The sequence below is a fragment of the Leguminivora glycinivorella genome, chromosome 22 (genome assembly GCF_023078275.1).
Source record: "Leguminivora glycinivorella isolate SPB_JAAS2020 chromosome 22, LegGlyc_1.1, whole genome shotgun sequence".
NCBI lineage: Eukaryota > Metazoa > Arthropoda > Insecta > Lepidoptera > Tortricidae > Leguminivora > Leguminivora glycinivorella.
The window spans coordinates 4,702,459-4,712,083 of NC_062992.1; the positions used below are offsets into that span (position 1 = coordinate 4,702,459).

The 9,625-nt window shown below is 36.5% G+C and overlaps 1 long non-coding RNA gene across 1 annotated transcript; it reads left to right on the forward strand.

The window, feature by feature from the left end:
* The first annotated feature begins 4,273 nt into the window (after positions 1–4,273).
* On the forward strand, positions 4,274–7,024 carry LOC125238024. Its single transcript, XR_007178409.1, has 4 exons — positions 4,274–4,323; positions 4,581–4,651; positions 5,119–5,193; positions 6,830–7,024. It is a non-coding gene; the product is annotated as an uncharacterized LOC125238024 (long non-coding RNA).
* The last annotated feature ends 2,601 nt before the right edge of the window (positions 7,025–9,625 follow it).

The following is a 9,625-nucleotide window of genomic DNA, read 5'->3' on the forward strand; positions in this document are numbered from 1 at the left end:
CCATACTTAATTACTTACTTACTTGACTAATCAACAGTATAGCTAACCCCCCTTTAAATATACCCCGTAAATTTGGCCTTGTGATCGTCTAGCGTGAATAAGTAGAACCCTTCGATGTGAACCGCGATAACCTAGATCCTTTAATGAGTATCAGCTGTATTTTTGACTAATTTTTAAAATTATATTTATTTATATTTTTAAGAAGAATAAAGGTTATTGTAGCATAATAATATAGTGTTATAGAAGAGTATTTTATCAGATTTAGGCCTAGAAAGTTATATGTGAGAAAATTAATGACGTGATGAAGAAATTTTAGAATAAAAGTTAGTGAGTGAAACATACATGAAATAAATATTAAAAAATATTTTAGAAAACATCGGCTACGCTCTATTTTCGATTCCGGTTTGGGGTGAGAACTTGCGATACCGTCTGGAATCCTTAGGCCCAATCAAACCACATTATCGGGCATCCTAAGCAAGTAAGCCTGAAGGGCTATCTATCTACAAACTGACCCCTTTTTTATTTTGTTTCTTTTCACTAGCTAAACCCCCCGTTCCCCAATACTGCTAATAGACCATAACTTCTCGATCCTTCTAATGTATCATCAAGGCTCCGAGTAGTTGCTACCACTGAGAACGAAGTAAGTAAGTCTAGTAACTCCTTGAAGCTTTTGACTTGTCATCAGTGGACGGCGCTCGCATGCCACTGGGCCCTATAACAAACTTATGCTTTTTATTCCAAAGTATAGTTTGTTTCCCTAACCAACTTGATAGAATTTACCTTGAAAAAACTAGTTAGCAACACTCACTGGCTCGATGCTACATGAAGAATCAGAAATTGCTACCACAATTATTAATTTCACTCAAATAAATTAAATAATAAGAGATTTTATAAATTACCAGTTTTACCACATATTTTAAGATAGTAAACACCACATTTAAAGTCCATTAAAACCATATAAATAGTAGTAGTTAAATTATTTCTCCACAAATACACGTTGACCAATTATATTCCAAGACCAATCATAAAAGAACTCTACTTTTATAGAAATAGTGTGTGACTCTACCCTATTCCTATCATTTTCCCTATTCTAGCATATCTGAAACACAGACCGTCACTTACCATAGATCTTGTGTTCAAAATATGCACAAGTGTATCCCTACCATAAGCTGTACAGTTCAGCCAGCGAAGCTGAGATAGGCAACCTATAGGCTTGAGTTCTTATCCCCCCCTCTGCTCTTGCCCGCAGGCTAGGGTAGCAGAGAGTAGATCGCCCTATCCGTGTATATATCCAGTATTCTAGGACACACCAGTACCAGCCACATGAGAAACCCAGCTGCGATCAACTTTACTTAGATGTGGATCGATCACAACCTAAATCCCCAGCGACCAACGCCAGCATGGACTAGAGCACCGAGTAAATAAATATAAATATATATAGGACCCCAGCCTCAAATACTGCCGACTTCAGTGAGCAAGGATTACTCCTAATGTCTTTCGTCAATCGTGAAAGTCCTCACTTCCATCTAACAGTTGGACTCTTTGAGACCGGTGAGAAAGTACGCCTTTTGTAAGTAAATAAAGACGCCCAAGCCCTCCACTTGGAACAAAAAGACTCCTAAACGCCTTATGTTTAACAGCCGCAAGGTATAAAGCGCTTAGCCGGACAACAGTCTGTCACAAACAATGATCTGGCTTATAACTTTCACAAAATAACCCCATAGAAAATTACCAAATTCAATTTTACTGACCAACTAAACAAACGAGTGAAGTTTTCTTTACGTGCTATAATCTAAGCTTAGTTTTGCAAGAATTACTCCCTACAAAACCAAACACAGACTTATCTCCAAGCACTAGCCATACATCGACCCAGTCTTTGTATTGCTTAACGGCACTCATGAAACAAAGCACAGAAAACTTCACTATACACATCAATTTAAATGTAACACTACACTATAAATAGAACACTAAAATAACCCCACAACTGACAGTAAAGCAATTCCACCACAGGTCCAAGTCCAACTGTACGACGATATTGTCCCCGCACAATCACACAGAGACACAATTTCAAAGTTTACAATCACTTAGAATAATTTCCAAGTAAAAACAAACAGAGAAATAATAGCAGAACAACTTCACTCACCAGTAACACACGAAAGCCAGAGACACTGTTAGTCTTGTAAATATTTTAAGAATCACACGCGTCGGCTCCCTCCGACCCTTTTATAGATTCAAATGGCGACAGAATTTGGCGACAAAAAAGCGACAATTGAGCGACAATTGAGCGACAATTGAGCGACAAAAGAGCGACAAAACGGCTACAAAAGAGCGACAAAACGGCTACAAAAGAGCGACAAGTAACAATGGATAGCCGCTAAATTACATGCATAAGAAAAAGGTCATAACTGTTTTGTTTACTAAGTCGTACGCCTTAGGCATTAATGTCCAAGACAGCTCAGCACGTACGTTTTTGCTTCTCAATAGTAACATCTGCATGACTGCACGTGTTCCAAAGTGATATAGGAATAATTTTATTGATACCTAGTTAAGCGACGAAGAGTTATGTATTGCGGTTAGTATAGGTATGCAGATATTTTTTTTTGTTAAAGGGTTTTAGTTAGATTTGTAGATCAAATACGCAGTAAAATATCATTTTTGTTTCTAAATGCTACATTAAACACATCCAGAAAGTATACTACTAATCATTATGAACTTTTATGACCTGTGATTGAAATCAAGACATAATATTGGAACGCTACTCAGTTGACAACTGTCAGTGTCAGTATTTCATCCATGTGAACGTAGTTTGTTGATAAATATGTTTTTCCAACCTGTTTTGCATCGAATAACAGTGAATTTTATGAGTGAAAACGTGACTATACATGTGATTAACCATCAAAGATACCACTTGTTAAAATATTCAATGAAATCCCGAAGGAAATATGCACCAAAAAGTCGGTCAAGGAAAAGTTGATTCGCCGTAAGTTTTATATGCAATAACGAGCCCATTTCCTCGCCATAGACGCTTGTTCTGTTACAACTCGCCCCCGATTGGATTTCTTTTATAAAATACAAAGTGGTTTGTAAAAAAATCCAATCTCACTTAGCAAAAGAAGCAATAAAATTGAATAAAAGAAGAATATCTCTAGATCAGTCGGAAATATCCCCCCATTTCTAATCGTGTGGTGTGTATTCCAATACTATGCAACTGCTAGCGACTCAGTTTTGAAATTAGCTCATCAGAATTTCGACAATGAACCATGATAACTCCTTCCTCAGAGTCCACGCATCGCCAGGGATACCAGGTTGTGAATCTGATAGGTCCTATTAACCCGTTCTTGCTAGCTCGTTCCCCGGTCGCGGCGAATATTCATTCCATCCACACTGTTGGACCGGAATAATTATCGTAATAATTTCAACGAGTTCACAATAACTTCCCACGCAATTACGAAGAAACCTTTAGAGCTCTCATTATAAGTCCAGAGCCTTCAATCTCCATTGTCGGAACTCAAACCAATTTTTCTACCTAATCACTCCAGCCACATGTTTTGGCGCATGTCTCATACTTGAATAAAATATACTGACTTAAGATCTGTTTGGATGTGTTTTTTTTTTTTATAAAACAAACCTTAAATGACATAAGCATGTACCTCAACTCGGTACCATATCATGATCAAATGAAGAAATGATTTGATGATACTAAACTTCACATATTTGAACACATAACAAGGAAACAGATATTGAAAAGAGCCTCGTTCTCACTAGACGATATCGGCCCTTAAATATGTCGATTGTCAAATACATCCCATTCAAGATGAGGTGTGTGGTTTTCGTATGGGTCTTATTACCTTGTGTAGTAGTAGTCACAAAAAACTACCCTTGAAATGGGTCGAATCCATTGGATTTTAACCTAACCAATAAGAATTTTATGACTAATATGTTCCCAAAATTCCCCCCCCTTGTTTGTTCCCCGCAAATTCCGACCAAACTAGTTTTGATCACTTTCCAGCGCTGTCTGTCTGTATCAATCCACTCATTCCATAAAATAAAACATTCGAGACACACTTTCATATCTTACATCCGTCACATCCAGCCATTCAATCTATCAAACATACATCTATAAGCATTCATCACCTCTAACTTATACACATACACTCGTTCATTCCTCCTCAATTACGCTTTCATTCGATTGTTTACAGAAAGCCAACGCTTTTAAAAGTAATCAAAATAAAGAATAAAAATAGAAATAGAAATGCAAGCTGAACGGGACAATTTTCCGGTGTGTCCTTTATGGACTGTACTCCGTCTTAGCACTATCCTCAAGTAAGTACAAAAAAATCATTGCCACTAAACAGCTACTTTTTAAACTTAATTAACCCTACTTAGTGAGTAAAACCACTCGGCAGGAAATTTTACATTACTTAGAAACATGGATATGGTTGTTCTTTTTTTTTTTTAACCATGAATGGCCTAGATAAATATAAACAATCTTAATGACACATATTTATAAATAAGATTCCTTAAACATACATACACCGTTTTTTTAACTAATCTTTTCATATATAACAATACAATTTCAGGTTTTACCTGAGAGGCCACGCTTCAGGTCGGACCGTCTTCCATATATCTACTGACTTCATATAAACGAAAGGTACTTATGTTTTATTATAATAACACGTTCTAATTATTAAATTTAAAAGTGAACAGCTCATGGCATTAATATTATATTTAGATAATTTAGGCGAAGTATAGCGATGGCAATAAGGGATGAAGTGAAAATTGAACTTAAATGAATTTATCCTAATTTTATTGGCTAAGCAAACTTATTACTAACTCATTTATGTCCTAGCTCATGTAGATATGAACTGCTAGGCAGGGTTTCTCAAACTTTTAATATTTTTTTTTTTCTCTTTGTAAATTTTTGCTGTATGCGTTGTTTTTTTTTTCTGACACAATATTTCTCACGGGCGTGTCTTAGTTCCAAAATTAAGCGACGCGCCCCCGTGAGTAGATAAGTAAAATAATATTGTTCCCAATTGGCAGAACCCCACTCTAAACAATACCCCTTTCTTACACTATCTATATGAATATTTCTAATGTCTGACTATTTCCTTTCAGTGTACTGAGGACTCACTAATCTGCACTACTAGTAACAAAGTAATCCGACAATCAGATTGGACCCGGTCATGTTAGGTAAGTTTACATACCTACTGTGTACCACATACTACATACTTTTTCTGAACCTCAGTAAAATATAGTTTTATAGTAGTAATGGTGCTTATTATCTACATAAAATTATTTGAGCAATTGTGACAATGATCAAGCAGTGGTGGAGTTAAGGTATGGCGAGGTACGACCTCCCAGATGCTGGTAATGCTAATATTTCGTAGGATATGTTTGAGATGGTTGTAATGAAGTACAGTATGTTGGCATACTCCTGACTTGTGAAATATTGTATAAAAGCTGTGTACACAATCTACCGAACATAATAATTGTATGGTTTTACACTTACTATTTTAGACTAGCCTACAGCTTATCATGTAAGATAACGAACTCATGTCATATGAAGCTATTGAAAATCTTGTTTATACATACATACTTATTTGTATTACTACAGTAAAAATATATACGTATAGAAAGTTGAAATTCGTACAGTGGATTTAATTTATTGAAATAATTGGCAGATATAGGCTATGGTGACCTCTCACCATCAAGAGGGACGTATGCTTGTTTACTACGGATGTAATATGAAAATATATGATGACTTATAAGCTAATGAACTAAATTAGTCCTAACATGATTAATACGTATAACCTAACAGACCGACATCTGTTCTTCTCACGGCTGCACTACAGTGACAATATTTGGTACAAACATTTTGCCAAATTATTGTATGATGTATGAAATACTGTGAGCCAATTTGTAGATTATAGAGTTACAACTGAAATGCAAACAAACCATCCATCGAAGGAGGTACTGTCATAGTATAACATGCGTGTAGCTATTCAGTATTCATAGAAAAATGGCGGGACGCCCCATATAATATTGTACTTCAGCGCGACAATGAATAATCGCGCCCCCATAGCCATTAGACTAGAGCCTATCTTCTTGTATTACTAGGTCTTAAATCTAGGGCTTAGGTATCCTAGGTTATCTGAGATAATATAGTCTTACACCTAGATTATGATAACGACCTACTTACTGTCCTAACTAGTAGTTATCCTGCCTATAAATGAAATTCTGTATAACAGACGTCTTCCAGGAACATACATAACATCAGAGAGTGTTCATGGACTATATAAGACAGCATCGAAGCTATCCGATCTCCAATGTAAAGCGCAAACGTGATGTAAAGCTTTCAAAATAGCCCTGAAGATGGCAGAACCTGCTATGAAAATGTACTAGGCCGATAGAGCACAATTTGTTTTGACATGAAATTCTATTGCTATTATACATAGTGTACACACTTATGTTTCCAATTCCGATTACTAGGTGGGAAACTCTTCTAAACTACTACAGCTCCGCGCCTTCTTTTATTTTAGGTACATGAATATTTTTTCTATAAGTACCTAGTATTTTACGTACTAGCCCCGCCTATACAACAGCCATAAAACATACATTAAGACACAGAATAAATAATAGTACTACGCACAGGCGCAAGGGAACGTCAAGATGCGCCAATGCCAACAATTGCTACGTAGCAATGCAACCAAATGGCCTAATCGGGACGATGTTTAGTTCAACCACTACGATTATGAGTTAATTTTCTGGAAATAGATTTTGTCTAGGTTTACTACGCTATTTTAATTTTTATTTTTTTATTTTTCAGGTACCAAAGGAAAACGAAAATATCATTGGTTCTATACTGATGCATGACTTCGCTCGGAACGCGGCAAGAATTAACAATGGAAGAAAATACTACAGACGTGTTTATTAACGATAAAGTTATTTTTGTTTTTATGAAATAGCGATTGAATAAAAATATTAGGTATATGAGTTTTATTTAGAGATGAAATAAGTCAAGAAATACAGCACACCCACTCGTTTTCACAACAACAAATGTAGCCTGGTAAGGCTAATTCCTATTATTTATTTATAAACCTTGGTATCCAAGATGTGTTCTACAGAGCACATCTTAGATCCCTTGGTCACGGAACCAAATGTAACTAAACCTCCGCTCACCATACTTAATTACTTACTTACTTGACTAATCAACAGTATAGCTAACCCCCCTTTAAATATACCCCGTAAATTTGGCCTTGTGATCGTCTAGCGTGAATAAGTAGAACCCTTCGATGTGAACCGCGATAACCTAGATCCTTTAATGAGTATCAGCTGTATTTTTGACTAATTTTTAAAATTATATTTATTTATATTTTTAAGAAGAATAAAGGTTATTGTAGCATAATAATATAGTGTTATAGAAGAGTATTTTATCAGATTTAGGCCTAGAAAGTTATATGTGAGAAAATTAATGACGTGATGAAGAAATTTTAGAATAAAAGTTAGTGAGTGAAACATACATGAAATAAATATTAAAAAATATTTTAGAAAACATCGGCTACGCTCTATTTTCGATTCCGGTTTGGGGTGAGAACTTGCGATACCGTCTGGAATCCTTAGGCCCAATCAAACCACATTATCGGGCATCCTAAGCAAGTAAGCCTGAAGGGCTATCTATCTACAAACTAACCCCTTTTTTATTTTGTTTCTTTTCACTAGCTAAACCCCCCGTTCCCCAATACTGCTAATAGACCATAACTTCTCGATCCTTCTAATGTATCATCAAGGCTCCGAGTAGTTGCTACCACTGAGAACGAAGTAAGTAAGTCTAGTAACTCCTTGAAGCTTTTGACTTGTCATCAGTGGACGGCGCTCGCATGCCACTGGGCCCTATAACAAACTTATGCTTTTTATTCCAAAGTATAGTTTGTTTCCCTAACCAACTTGATAGAATTTACCTTGAAAAAACTAGTTAGCAACACTCACTGGCTCGATGCTACATGAAGAATCAGAAATTGCTACCACAATTATTAATTTCACTCAAATAAATTAAATAATAAGAGATTTTATAAATTACCAGTTTTACCACATATTTTAAGATAGTAAACACCACATTTAAAGTCCATTAAAACCATATAAATAGTAGTAGTTAAATTATTTCTCCACAAATACACGTTGACCAATTATATTCCAAGACCAATCATAAAAGAACTCTACTTTTATAGAAATAGTGTGTGACTCTACCCTATTCCTATCATTTTCCCTATTCTAGCATATCTGAAACACAGACCGTCACTTACCATAGATCTTGTGTTCAAAATATGCACAAGTGTATCCCTACCATAAGCTGTACAGTTCAGCCAGCGAAGCTGAGATAGGCAACCTATAGGCTTGAGTTCTTATCCCCCCCTCTGCTCTTGCCCGCAGGCTAGGGTAGCAGAGAGTAGATCGCCCTATCCGTGTATATATCCAGTATTCTAGGACACACCAGTACCAGCCACATGAGAAACCCAGCTGCGATCAACTTTACTTAGATGTGGATCGATCACAACCTAAATCCCCAGCGACCAACGCCAGCATGGACTAGAGCACCGAGTAAATAAATATAAATATATATAGGACCCCAGCCTCAAATACTGCCGACTTCAGTGAGCAAGGATTACTCCTAATGTCTTTCGTCAATCGTGAAAGTCCTCACTTCCATCTAACAGTTGGACTCTTTGAGACCGGTGAGAAAGTACGCCTTTTGTAAGTAAATAAAGACGCCCAAGCCCTCCACTTGGAACAAAAAGACTCCTAAACGCCTTATGTTTAACAGCCGCAAGGTATAAAGCGCTTAGCCGGACAACAGTCTGTCACAAACAATGATCTGGCTTATAACTTTCACAAAATAACCCCATAGAAAATTACCAAATTCAATTTTACTGACCAACTAAACAAACGAGTGAAGTTTTCTTTACGTGCTATAATCTAAGCTTAGTTTTGCAAGAATTACTCCCTACAAAACCAAACACAGACTTATCTCCAAGCACTAGCCATACATCGACCCAGTCTTTGTATTGCTTAACGGCACTCATGAAACAAAGCACAGAAAACTTCACTATACACATCAATTTAAATGTAACACTACACTATAAATAGAACACTAAAATAACCCCACAACTGACAGTAAAGCAATTCCACCACAGGTCCAAGTCCAACTGTACGACGATATTGTCCCCGCACAATCACACAGAGACACAATTTCAAAGTTTACAATCACTTAGAATAATTTCCAAGTAAAAACAAACAGAGAAATAATAGCAGAACAACTTCACTCACCAGTAACACACGAAAGCCAGAGACACTGTTAGTCTTGTAAATATTTTAAGAATCACACGCGTCGGCTCCCTCCGACCCTTTTATAGATTCAAATGGCGACAGAATTTGGCGACAAAAAAGCGACAATTGAGCGACAATTGAGCGACAATTGAGCGACAAAAGAGCGACAAAACGGCTACAAAAGAGCGACAAAACGGCTACAAAAGAGCGACAAGTAACAATGGATAGCCGCTAAATTACATGCATAAGAAAAAGGTCATAACTGTTTTGTTTACTAAGTGGACTTCCGGTAGCGTCTTTC